This window comes from Hyalella azteca, unplaced genomic scaffold, assembly GCF_000764305.2.
Source record: "Hyalella azteca isolate HAZT.00-mixed unplaced genomic scaffold, Hazt_2.0.2 contig15055, whole genome shotgun sequence".
NCBI lineage: Eukaryota > Metazoa > Arthropoda > Malacostraca > Amphipoda > Hyalellidae > Hyalella > Hyalella azteca.
This window is the reverse complement of record NW_025944920.1, coordinates 153,198-165,786: the sequence shown is the minus strand read 5'-3', so window position 1 is coordinate 165,786 and position 12,589 is coordinate 153,198. Positions and strand designations below refer to the sequence as shown.

Genomic DNA, 12,589 nt, shown 5'->3' with positions numbered 1-12,589 from the left:
ATTTTCTATTGAATAACGTAAAATATTACAACTCATGATAAATAGCCTAATTATCTGGTCATTAATTTTCAAATTGTATTCCATTGAGTTCTCAATTCATGAATTCGTGGTATATATGCATGATGTTATATCTCACCTCCGCATGGAATACAACCGCAAACGAGACACTCTCGTGGCACGGGTGAATCAATCGTGCAGGTGTACCATTAGGGGCCTAATTCATTATATATTCACCTAATTACGTAAACTCGTTTAAAAATAGCTCAACGACTATACTAATTGAGGTTAGGATATCGCAAAATACAAACGCTTTTTTCACTGTTATTAATGACGATATGGTGGATTTCCATACCGTCTTTGGTGCCTTTAAATTCTTGGTGAATTTGTGCTTGGACTTTGAATTTAAATTGAGATCTTGTAGATCGGAATGGGAAACACGCACTACACTTCGGGGGCTGGGCATGCACCAGACGGGCTACGTTCGATATCTACCAAAGTTCATTCCTAAAACGAACTTGAAAATATGTCAGGTTAAGACACGAAAAACTGCCAGTATAATATTGTTGCAATGGCTACTTTTGATGAGTTGACATTTTTTAAATGAAGTTTTCCGAGCCCGCATTGTTTTCGACGATTATGTCATTCGACTATTTCCGCACGCTCAGCTCACATTCTTCCTTATAAAGTAGATAGTTGTTTAACATTCGTAAATTATCATACATTGAATTTCTCGCTTAGAACTTTATTTTTCAGTTATAATTACAGTCAGTAGAAAAAAATTCTACGTACGCTAGTTGACATTTTCACTGCATCCGATAAACCAAAGGATTGAAAAATTAATGAAAGGGACAAGCCCTGCGTAACAAGAGATCTAAATTCGGTTCAGCTAAAAACAAACCTGAAATTACAGACATTGTATTTCTTCCATACTGAAATACAAGTTGACATCGTTGCCAACTTTTATAGAATGCAAAGCAAAATACAATTTTCCATCGTAACTTTCATAAGCAATGAACAATTACTGCACCAGTCGATATACTGTGTAGCCGCTGAAGATACTAACAAGAAGTTTCAACGGAAGAAATGGCGCCGCTAAGAAAAACAAACGCTGCTTATTTTATTTATTTTTGACGTAATAAAGTCGCAAACAAAGATATAAAAAAAAATTGAGAAACAATTAATTTGGATAAGACTTTTGAAGACGCATAGACTTTACAGAAGTATAACGTTGGTAGACCATTGTATTCATATATGAATCGGGGTTGTTTCTGAACGAGTGAGAAACCTGGCATTAGACCAGCATAGAATAATTATGGTGTTCAAAAAACTGTTCATACATTGTGACCAAAGCAAATCATTTCTCTATGATCATCCAGCGAAAATCAAGTGGTAAATGCGAGAAATAATTGATGTGTTGAGAGATGAATTTTTACCACTACAATTCCTCGTCCTATATAGAGTGTTAATAGATAATTAATGCTTCGAAATATTACATTTTTCAAGTGAAGAGACGTCAAGTTGTTGTTCTGATACACTTAACATGTTCGATGATGAAGAGGGAGATTAGAAGTTTAAATTGACCGACATCTATGCGGAACAGTTCTTAACTTACTTTTGAAATGACGACTTCCGAGTTGAAATGGCTTACGTTGGCATATTATTTGGTAAAATTCGCAGAAGTACAAGAGTTTAGAATTTAATAGCTCGATTGAATAGTTACATAAAAAGCGACCACAAAGGGCAAATCCGTTCATTATCTCCGACTTCATAAAAGTCGCGTCTGGGATTTAATTCCAATAAAAACAGTATGTGAAAATAACCCAATTGAGATTCCGTTTATGAATAAAATCTGCGTGCGTCTTCAAGTAAAACGAACCTGACAAATTTCGAGGAACAAATATGTGTAGACGCAACCTATTTCGCTGACGCAGCCAATGTGTGGATGCAATCCATTTCACTGGGGCGATTCAATGCCGAATTCATGCCCCATTTTGGGCATGTGGGGCGATGAATTTTGGTTGGTTAGTAGTTGGCTCTTACCTTAACAGGTTGGAATTCGGCACAGTACAACGTATTCACCAGTCTTGTACGAAATACATCTTAGTTCCCCATATCTGAATGAGTAATTTAATTTTTTCACAAGATCATTTCCACAGTGGAGCAATTCTGACTTCGGAATATTTTCACGGATGTAAAACCATATAACTCCATATCGGTTGTGCTCCTTGTTCGGTGGGGCTTTAGCTGTCGACGTTCGAATGAATGCCACGTTTTTCAGTTCGCCGCTGCGGTAGAGGCGACAGGCCCTGACCCATGCCGAGTCGTGGGTTCTTCCTTTAGGGAATTGCATCGTCCATCTGGGATAGTCATTTATATCTGCAGGATCTTTAAGGTAATCCCCAACTACTTCAGCAACCCACTCACGCAAACAAATCCGCGATGGCATTTCCAAGGGGGCTTTTGAGAATCTGCCCGACCTGGAAAAAAAATATTACCGCTTTGAAAATATTGGATACAAATCATCATGTTTTCAAATTTTATCGATTCATTATTCGAAAGGGTTAGCATTCATTGGATAAAAAGTTCAATTAAAGCATAGACAATGTCACCGCAACAGCATATATATCTCCACCGACCCGCAAATAATACCGTAAGCTTGCTTTGGAAAATGTTAGCTTGTGGATGCCCTCGAAATTTGGCACTTGATACAACCTTGAAGCAGGTGTGAAGCCCTGAAGAAGTAAGTCACCACATGCATATTCTATAATTAACACGCAGAGTGCGGTACGACCCACCGGTGGGTTGCAGGGTCTTTTTTCCTGAGAAATTCAGCGATTTTTTTTTCAATTGTGTTGGCCGACAAAAATTTATGATGCAAATACTACCTCATTAAAGTTTAAATTTACGAACAAATGAAAATTAAAATTTACACTGGAAACTGCGAATTTACTAGTATGTATCGAATAACATATATAGGCCTTTTTGTCCGCGGACTTGGTCGTTTTTAGGCCATTGGGGGCCGCGCTGCACTCGACGTGTTAGCTGAACGAACGCTTGTTTAGGATGAGCTTCAAAACTGGAGGGCTAATTGCACATATGAGGTAGCACCGTAAAATCTTCGCCGGAGACAAGGTGCACGAACAGCTGGGGTAAAGAGTTACGGGCGCCGGTTTGTGGGAAATTTTGTGCCTTCGCTGTGGCTCAAAATTGCCCACAAACCGGCGCCCATAACTAACTCCTTACCCCAGTTGTTCGTGCACCTAGGCTCTGGCGAAGATTTTACGGGGTTACCTGAAATGTGCAATTAGCCCTCCATTAATGATCATTATATGAATTTGCAGAATTAACACCACTGGAATTTACGACGCCTACGTCATTTGCCGACTTATCTGCGCTCATCATGAGCGTAATCGATGTAGTTCAAGAAATCTTCGAGCTCACCAATAATTCAAAAGCAAAGAAAATGCCAAGCAAATTCTTTACATCTTCAATAAAAACGTTTCTCCATCTTCAGTAAAAAAAATTCATAGAATATAAATACACTCAGTACTGAAAATCAATTAAACACTAAAGATATTAAACCTAAGTAAGGAGAAAACGACAAATGAAACGTAAAAAACCATTCGATTTACAATTTCAAACTTTACCAAATTTACTTGGCATTTCCTTTGCTTTCAAGTTCTTGCTGAACTTGCGATTTAGCATACTTGAGATTAATATCTTCGAACTCGGGCTAGCTGGATCAATGAAATTTGCATTGCCTGCAACATGCCTTGATAATGTTAGCACGATTAATTTTAGAAATTTTACTCTGGCAAGTACTTATTTACCTACAGTATATTTGAACGTTGACCGTGCCAGCCAGCTGCTTTCCGATCACGTATCCTTCAGTAAGATTATATGACTCAAATAACAATTTTTAAATTGCTAATATTGGGTTTTCAAAACATAATTAATTTTAAGGTCTGGCAATCGAACAATCGAAGGTTATGCCAATCGTTCAATGTTGAAATGTGAGACGCCCAGTCTCACAGAGTACCAGCCTCTGAACGAGTTCGTTCAAACGAACTGAAAATTAAGTATGATCACATATAATGTACTGCTGCACTCATCATTCCTAGGAAACTTTAATTTATTTAAAAAAAAACATTCTATATATGTGCCAATGTACACATTACTCACATTACTATGCTCTTTTGTATTAAATTCATTATCATAAATGTATGCATTGGTTACATCGAGAAGCTTCCGTGAACTTAGAAAACGATTAATGAAAAAACTCCTAGAGGTACGTAGGTATCACTGTAGTAATGGCTCTCAAAATGGGATAATTCACCAAATTTTCGCAAGTGAAAGGAGTAAAATGTCGATGACATTTATAGTTAATTGCAAAAATCTGTTCACAACATTTGTGAGACTCGAAACATGCATATTGTGGTTTGTTACATTGGGTTGTAAGGAGGAAAGGTTAGTATCACTCTGCCATAGAGGCATCGATCCCGGATTGGAACACTACTCTAAACCGCTGTCACCTAAACCGTGTAAAAATTAAGCACCTAAAATTTCTAAATTTTACTAACTTCTGCTCCAATCGATCGTACGTGGGCACTGGTAGCCGGTATATATGGTTCTTCTTAACTCCGGTCGCCTTGGTCCCGATCCGCGACTGGGCATCAGTCTTGTAGGCAACAAATCCACAATCTGTGCTGTAATATTGCATTTTCTCGATCAGCTGCTACCCGTACTGAAGAACTAGTTCGCGGTCTGTGTGAGGCCCGCAAGCGAAACGTATTGCTCCGCGGTCGGTTTCTCCAGCACGGACGCAAGGGGCGGCTGTCGACGTCTGCACGAAGATGATGCCTGGCAGTTTTCCCGCGCTGTAGAGCTCAACTGCCTTCGCCCACATGTCGTCCACACTTTCATGCTTGGCAAACAACATCCATTTGCCGCGTAAACTTTCGTCGAACTTGTACTTAGCGGCGATGGTTTTAATTTCCAACTTAATGGATTCCTCTTCAAATTCGTCCATGGGCTTTGTATGAGTTGCCATCTTGACGGTTCCTGAGCAAAGAGCCGTCGAAAACATTAACATTTCTTAAAAAAAAAAGAAAAATTACAGACTATGGCATAAAGAAATTCTGTGGAAGTTGGATTGTCAACTAGAATTTTTACTTCAGTTTATTTGACAATTTTTGTATTGTCTAGTAAAGCAATGATTCGGTACATAGTGAAAAAAATTCTGCGTGCTATAAAAAATACTAAGATACATAAACTCTACATCGAGAACAAATCTAAGTTTCCTGAAGTAGCACCTCCTAGCGTTTTTTTCAAAGCCCAAGCGTAGTAGTTAAATTTGTATGTCATATTCAATTTTTTAAAGCGTCGTATCATGCATGATTTCTCAGCATTTTTCATGCGACTAAACCTGCAACAACATCGTAAATAATCTGGTGAGTCGAACGAGAGTTTATGAATAAGTCATAGTTTCAATATAAGTCTTCATGTAGAACAGTGGTTCCCAAAGTGGGCGATATCGCCCCCCTAGGGGCGGTGGAAAGATTTTTGGGGGCGGTAAGGTAGAAGAGGGCGGTAGAGGGGTGATAGGGGGGCGGTAGTCCGAAGTCAATGTCAGAAGTGCGAACGTTTGTTTGACGATTTGTACACAACACGTGCAGCACTTGACTCCCAGTGATGGTTTTTTCCCCAGATCTGTTTTTTAACCTCTCCAGGGTTTACGTCTTGGATAAATTAACGGCCGGACTCGCGGCCGGTCTCACGGCCAATTTCCAAATTCAATGATCAAGGAATATCTCTCAAATTAATGAACTAAACTCGATGACACTTTGTACACGTATTTATTGGGACCTAACAATAATGCTTTTCTCGTGAAAATTGTTTGAATTTTGCCATCGTTTGTTTTTGCCATAGTTATATGGCAATACTAGCCAAAATTCACAGTGATCAAGTAATTTCTTCCAAACTACTGGACAGATTTGAACGAAATTTTGAATTTGCAGTCCGAACTACCGAACCGTAATGTTTAGCTCGTGAAATTTTTTTCGATTGTGCCTTCGTTCACGAGTTTTTTTCATTTCACCTTTATTCATGATTTAAACAGCAATACGTGCTTAAATTCGTATTAATCAAGAAATGTTTCCAAACTACTGAACTGATTTGAACGAAACTTAGTATTTAAATACCTAACCCCAGCAGAGGTGATGTTTACAATTTTTTCGTTTTGCCTTCGTTTGCGTATAGCCATTATACGGCTATACGTATAAGGCTCTTGCCTCTTGGTTAAACCGGCCTTTAGAAAAGCCGGTCGTTCCTCCTATATTTGTATAAGTCGCGAACGAAAGCAAAATAGAAAAATTGTCACGAGCTAAACACCACCGTTGGGAGGTTGGGAGGTTAGGTATTTATATGCAAAGTTTCGTTGAAATCTGTTTTGTAGTTAAGAAAAAATTTCTTGATCGCCGCGAATTTAAGTGACAAATTACCCGGCGATACGGGCCAAATATAGGAAGTGTGAAATCAAGAATGACGGTGAAATGAAAAAACTCGCAAACGAAGGTCAAATCGAAAAAAATTATAAGCTAAAAAATCGCCGTTTGGTAGTTAGGAATGTATATTTAAAATTTCGTTCAAATCTGTTCAATAGTTTGGAAGAAATTCTTTGATCGCTGCGAATTTCGGCCATTTCGCAATAAACGCGTAACTTACGAATGAAGGTGAAATAAAAAAATTACGAGCTGAACATCACCGTTAGGTTCTGATGAATACATGTTCCAAGTTTCACAGAGATGCGTTCATTAGTTTGGGAGATATTAATTGATAATCGAATTTGGAGATTGGCCTTGAGGTCGGCCACGTACGAGTCCGGCCGTAAATTCGCCCGAGACGTACTATGTTTCTAGTGCTGAAACAGTTAAAACAGCTGAAAAACATATTGGTTCAATAAATGGGGTTCTATTTGTGAAATACACATTTGTGTTTAACCTTCATCTTTTAAAATTGCAGAGTATAAATTTCAAGAAATAGGCGTATGTCTGTGGGGGGGGGGCGCTAGAAATTCACTAGGGAGCCAGAGGGGGCGCCAGCCTGAAAAAGTTTGGGAACCACTGATGTAGAAGAGGCGTCAACCAGAGGTTTTGCGTAGTTTCAAAAAAATATTTATAATATTCCGAGACTTCAAGGTTCTAAAATTTCCGAAAAGAGGTACTGGAATGGCTTTCCTCTTCAGCCACACCAATCCACTCCACCCAATTTGACCCAAAAAGTGCATGCGCATTATCTGGAAACCCGAATGGTGAGAAGCCGCAACAAATAGGGGTAGAAGTGATATTTTTAAAATGTTAATAGTACAATTACAGCAGTACAAATCATTTTGAAGGCGCTACGATTACAAAACGAAATAACATATGTTACATTTACCGGAAAGATCCAATAAACTTTACTATTCAGAATTCAGTTAGCTGCAGAGACTATTTGTTGATTAATTTGCCAACAAATTTAAATAAGTTCAAATTTTTTATAATCAAAAGCTTGTAGTAATGAAACTAATTACTAAATAATTAAACTCAATTCGCAATTAAAGGTAAACACCGACCTGCGAACAAACGCATACCACGACCCGGCAGGGGCTTAATTATTGACATGATGCCCAACTATAAGGCCCCACTAAAAGCAGGGCTCCCAGCCAGTAATTTGAGAAAAACTTAGATAGTTACTCAGTAAAAAAAACTCAGATTCTGTAAAAAAAACTAGACGACAAATTTCATCAAAAACATTGCAATTTTACTTACTTCTGATGGAATTATAATTCTTGGCTGCTGCTAAATTGATGTTCTCTGTTTTTTGTAGCAATTATGTTGCATCCTCAATTCAGTGTGTAGCAATTCTGTTGCTTCCTCGTAAGAAACTGTCGTGATAATAATCTACCTATCTGTCACTGTCTCAGTTTCAAGGGGACCGCTACGGTAAAAAAAAACTTATTTAGGGTTTTGAAACTTGGTACACATATGTAAACAGAAAGCGATAACTTTTTTGTTCGTGTGATTTTTTTTCGGAAAAATTAAATAAAAAGCGAAATTAATAGAAAACGGCGAAAATTGGGGTACTTTAAAAAGTTAATAACTTTTGCAAATCACATGCTACAATATCGAGACACATTTTATTCAATTCGCAACAAAATTATCTAGCGGCCCTAGAGTACCGATTTTCGATTTCCCTCATTGATTTTCTTTTATGCGCGTTTTTCCTTTTTTCCACATTTCCTAACTCCCCCACCCCCACTCCTCCCATAAATAAGTCAAACCATGCACAAATTCAAAAAAATATAACTCAGTGCTCACTGCAGTGAGTGACAGATAGCGCATTTTCTCAAAATCGACGAAAACGTGAAGCCACGGACAGACGGACGGTCGAACACGACGAGTACAATAGCGCCTTTTTTCCATAAATGAGAAAATACGCTAAAAAAAGGCTCCTAAAGTCGTTAGGTATGGTATTTACGAATCGAATGGTATGTCTTTGATTGCTGTAGCTTGAATACTGCAGGAGTTATTAAGTTTTTCAGATGACGTTTTTTGGATTTTTAAATTTGTCAAGTGAGCCAAATAAGATAAAATGTATTGAAAATAGAAGCATATGCCAAAAATAAGAGAAGAGTATGCCTTGATATTGTAGCCCAAGCTTTCCGATTGCCAATTATTTCATATTTGCATTTAGGTTAACAGCACGCGTCTTTAGACTAATTCTTGTTTTAACGTGAACAATAAGCTATTAATGGGACATTATATAAATATAAATAAAATACCTGTTCATTTTACATAAGTTTAAAACTGCATTACGCAAAAATTATTGCATGTACATTGTACATCCATGGTAGTAGCTTTGCTGAACGCGTCATGTTTATAGCTTTCAAGCGAGTGCAAACACTTTGCAATTAACGCAAATAATGATCTATAAATATTATTTTTCAAATGAAAATTTGTAAATATTGTTATAAAATGGTCATTTTATAAAAGTTCAAAACTGCCTTACGCAAAAATTATTGCATGTACATCTATGGTAGTAGCTTTGTTGAACACGTCTTGTTTGTAGCTTTCAAACGAGTGCAAACACTTTGTAATTAACGAGAATAGTGATCTATCGATACAGATTTAATTTATACAAATCTTTGTACATATTGTTAAAAATTGTTCATTTTATATATTTTTGAAATTGCTATGCGCAAAAACTAGAGCACGCACAGACAGGCTGTTAGCTGCGCCGTTCACACTAGCGGCAACGACATGCGCTTTGAGTCGTTTGCTGCAGTGCCTCACCGCGCACAACCGTTCACACTACGCTCGTAAAGCGATAGCTCGAGACCGCGCGCTTTGAACAGTAGCAATGGTGACTTTCAGCAATGGTGACTTCTACACACAAGTTTCTTAAAGCTCCAACTATTTTTACCATAGTTTGTTCCTTCGCATTTCGATTTTTGTACTCCTTTGACCAAACACTCCATAGGCATTCATTTTTTCTATAAAGATCAATTAGGCTCTCTACTAGAGAGTGACACCAAACGAGAGTGGTGTTAGTCGACATTTGGTGTGCCGGACCAGCGTACACAATCAACCTTACTAGACCACAGCCAGCTATCTACTAAGAATTTGAAAGCAAATAATAGTCAACAAAAATTCATATCTTTATAGAAAACGTTTCGGAGACCTTGTCATAAAACTAGACAGAGTTTCAAACTTTGGTTGATTCATCCCGTATTTAATGTTACGCAGTAAATGCCAGAAGCCAGGGACTGAAGTGCAAATCAGAGATACATCGTTAAACTGTCGAAAGGGCCTCCATTCATCATCGAGTTGGTTTAGAACATTCTAAGGAACAAGATGGGGGAAATTCTTTGCTACGTTCACTATAAAACTGGCAGATTGGTGACATCTCTTGAGGCAGCGTGATCTAATATTTGTAAATTTGCAACACTGCCATCTTCTTCTAATGGGAATTGGGAATCATTTGTTGATTTGCAAGCACAACGCAACTAAGAAATTCAAACAAACCGTCTTAAATCTAACGTAATTTTTCAAGATTGGAAGCAAGGATAACTCTCATGCAACGTCCACCCGAATTCAAAGCGTTTGGTTGCTTATGTAATGATTTTTCACTTGGATCATTAGCTGAAGCTCTTGTGGATTGAACTGCCTCTTCTCTGCTGAAATAACTCTAATGTTCTTACCAACTTTTAGCTACTTTTCTCGGAGGACTTGCCATTTTTGGGCTTTCACTGTTCACTATATGGTAATTTAACAGCACCGATAGGCACAAAAGCAACAGTAAGCTCAACGTAACGCACGACTGTGACGACATAACTAGAACTTGTCACGTGTCAACAGCGAGCGCGGTATTGTGCAGTGTGCACTGTGCGCTGAGAAATCGTAAGCCTTTGCTTTGACTGGTAATGAACGCGTTCAAAACTGGTAATGATCTCGTACAATACCACTATCGTCTGTCAGCTAGGGAAAATATAGTCTGATGGTTAGTGCGTTGCTCCATTCGCTGTGTGTTGACTGCATAATCAAATTTAAGACATTGAGAATATTTCCATTATATTATTAGATAAAATTAACTTAACGAAAAAAAAAAACAGATTTGGCCATTTAAAACGAAAAAATACACCCAGACATCCAGGTGACGGCGAAAAAACAGATCTGGGTGGAAACACCCAGCTCTGGGAGGTCTGACTGAAAGGCTGAGCGATGGAACAAAGAATTGAACGAGCAACAAAACGCGTTCGGAAAGAGATAGTCACACCTGGATGGCGTATAAAGATTTGAAGTATCAAAAGGGTAAATAACTAAATGTTAGGGTTACGTATGGTTTCATAAGAGGAATTTAAATGACTTTGCTTTAATTTAGGTCCTTATTGTTCCATACATATCAATGCAACTTTATTGCAATTAACCTAACCGAACTAGTACGGGTTAGATACAGTAAATATATGTTACAGTTATTTTTATATTTTACCTTCCCTACATGGATGTCTACTTTAATCTACCAATCTCAAAAATTATATACATATACATATACAAAATATAACTCAGTACTCACTGCAGTGAGTGACAGAAAGCGCATTTTCTCGTCGACGAAAACGTGAAGTCACGGACGGACAGACGGACGGACGAACGGACGGACATGGCGAGCCCAATAGTGCATTTTTTCCATAAATGAGAAAATGCGCTAAAAATCGGTCTTTTATTTGTATATATATGTGGATTATTTTTGAGATTGGTAGATTAAAGTAGACATCCATGTAGGGAAGGTGAAACATAAAAATAACTGTAAGCAAACTGAAACGTGAAAAAATATCTGTAAGTGGTAACTGGTAACAACTTAACAAGTAACAACTAACATGTTGACAGTAGTAACAGGCTGAGGTTGACAACATTACACTGAAATTTTTCGTACAGTTTTATTCTGTAATTTATGTTATGTATGTATCATGCTGGCTTTTAAATAATATTGAATACTATTAAGTAAAATCTAAAGGCTTTATCTATAAATGTAGCAGTAGCGCTGTAGCGGCAAAACCTCGTATCGCTACTTAAATATGTAGCGGGCGCTACCGCTACCGCTAAATTGCTTTAAATGTAGCGCCGCTACCGCTACCGCTTCTGAAAATGTAGCGGCCGCTACATGTAGCGCGCTACTGCCCACCTCTGTCGGTAAGTATCACAAATGCCGTCTGTAGCATCCGTGAATCAACCAGCAAGTTGAACAATCTGATCGAATGTGGTTAGATTTGATAGAATTAGAAAAAAAAAGTTTCATAATGTAGGATCTCACGATGTCACTCAAAATCAACAACGTTCATCCGTATTCAACGCTGCTGTTTAAAACTGGCGAAATGACTATATTATAACTTAAATATAACTTAATTACATTAACCATATTATATTAAATTATAACTATATAACTTAAATCGTGGCCTCTGCACAGAAATTATTATATTACATAAAGTTCTACTCCAGTGACTTTCCTATATCGTGGATTTCTACCTAATCTATGCCATATGCCTAACTTGTCCAGAAAATTGCAATGCCGAGCGTGTGTGGATCATTCTTGACGATTATGATTTCAACGCGTGACAGCAAAGCAGCTCTAAAGTCGCGGAGGGTAATTTCCGCGATTGATCTTTTTTTTTTTATTTTAAAGTTTATGGGAGCCTCTGAATACTAGTTCAATGTGGCCCCATGACAGGACGGTTTAAGGAAATTACGGTGTTAGTAAGGAAAAATTAGGTTCAGCAACAAATTTAGGTGTTCTGAAGAGTTGTCCATGTTTCTTGACGGCTGAATGACTGCAGAATTGGGTACTGCATTTTGCAGTGGGCATTGCTAGGTATTTGTCTATAGCAAGTAGCTCCTTCGCCGGCTCAACGCCTCGGAGCGAGACAGCAATGTACAGCATCCACGGGCACTTAAAATTTGAGAACGATGACGTGGCAGCCGGCTGAAGCCGGCTTTCGTCATGGGAGCTCAGCACAGCACACCTTCCGCTTCAGCGGTCAGAACAGAACTCCCGCGATTGA

The 12,589-nt window shown here is 38.2% G+C and overlaps 1 long non-coding RNA gene across 1 annotated transcript; it reads right to left on the bottom strand.

The window, feature by feature from the left end:
- On the bottom strand, window positions 1-7,961 carry LOC125179100. The gene is made up of 3 exons (XR_007157143.1): window positions 7,806-7,961; window positions 4,581-5,061; window positions 1-2,477 (listed from the first exon to the last, which is right to left on the bottom strand). It is a non-coding gene; the product is annotated as an uncharacterized LOC125179100 (long non-coding RNA).
- Between the last annotated feature and the right edge of the window lie 4,628 nt (window positions 7,962-12,589).